The following is a 1,433-nucleotide window of genomic DNA, read 5'->3' on the forward strand; positions in this document are numbered from 1 at the left end:
CGATAGAGATGTTAATGTTGGAAAAACCTGAGCCACAGTTGATCATCCAGGACGAACCTAGTTAAGCATGCATGCTAACATTTTCTGCTAATGCTAAATCCTTTTCCTACACTTTTGTTATTATATTTATAAATGTTCATTAATTCTTCTTTTGTTTATGTTTCATTTGTACTTTTTTCATATATAAAGCATAATTTGAAATTTCCAGGAAAACTGAATACCTGATAAAGATCGGTAACAGGGGCGAGGTTGCAAACTATAGAAAGGCTGACCAGGAGCTGATTGATTCTCTTGAAAAATGTGCTGTGGACAAATCCTTTAAACAGTGGAAAAATAAGGTGACTGCAAGATCACAGATCAGCTTTCTATGTTACTAAAATCCACTTCATGACTAATGTGTTTGTTGCAGTTTCCACAAAAGGTGGTTCAGAAATTGGAAGGTAGAAAGCCCTACACTGAAAACACGTTGGCATTACTGCGCTTCATACGCATTCTCCTTGTGCATTAGTAAGTTAAACTAAATGATTCTATCTATCTATCTATCTAGAACCTTGCTTATCTTATTTACCATACAGTAATAAAACCTTCCTTGTTCACAGTCCCGAGGAAGCAGCCCAAATTGATGTTCTGGCATTGTTTCCTGATCTCTTTGGGAGTATTTACACATTTGCAAAAAACCAAGGCTGGAATTCAGAGACACCATTAAAGGAAATGTTTCAAAGAGAAGACAGCGAGGATAGTAGCACAGTTTTGATGATGCCATCTAAAAGCACGGAGGAGTCCCTGGGTATCCCCGTTCAAGAGTCTCAACCCAGTGAAGTGAAAGTTGTCAGCAGCCATAAAAAGTAAAATAATAACTGCTAGTAGTAGCAGAGATGTCATGTCGGTGTGCCTCCTGCTGCTCTGTTAGTTCTTAAGGGATCACGACAGAAGACACTGATCTGCTGTGGTGATCCACATGTTTGCACATAGTTGTCCTTCCTTACACAACACTCCATTTTACCAGCACTAACATTGCAGCATGTTCAAGCTAGGTCTGCTCCTTAATGGAGCCACAACCAAGACCCTTAGACTGAACCAGCTAAATGGATTTTAGACACGATGTATGATTTATACTTGTGTGAAATAAGTGCCTGATGTTTTGAAAAAGTAACTATTGATTTTTAAAAGTATGAGAGAAATAGGTTAGAATTACAATTGTTTGAGTCTCTTTACTCTATTATTTTAATTTTTTTTATTTTTGTGAGGGTGTGTACTGTATTTATACACAATTACGCTGCTTTTGTCTTTCTGTTTTTTTTGTGGTTGCTTATTGCTACACTTTATTTGTACTCAATTCTTTTTCTACAGTAGTAGAAACTACTACTACAGTAGTACAACATTATATTTTTATTCAGTTAATCTTCAAGTTTAATTCTACATTATATGGGGGG

At 36.4% G+C, this 1,433-nt stretch overlaps 1 long non-coding RNA gene across 1 annotated transcript; it reads left to right on the top strand.

The window, feature by feature from the left end:
* Positions 1-208: 208 nt before the first annotated feature.
* Positions 209-1,228, top strand: LOC102304178 (the record flags this gene model as incomplete). Its single annotated transcript, XR_318267.3, is given in 3 exon segments — positions 209-338; positions 410-507; positions 600-1,228. It is a non-coding gene; the product is annotated as a serine/threonine-protein kinase/endoribonuclease IRE1a (long non-coding RNA).
* Positions 1,229-1,433: the final 205 nt, after the last annotated feature.

This window comes from Haplochromis burtoni, unplaced genomic scaffold, assembly GCF_018398535.1.
Source record: "Haplochromis burtoni strain Fernald_Lab_line unplaced genomic scaffold, NCSU_Asbu1 Contig_5935, whole genome shotgun sequence".
In the NCBI taxonomy this organism is placed as follows: Eukaryota; Metazoa; Chordata; class Actinopteri; order Cichliformes; family Cichlidae; genus Haplochromis; species Haplochromis burtoni.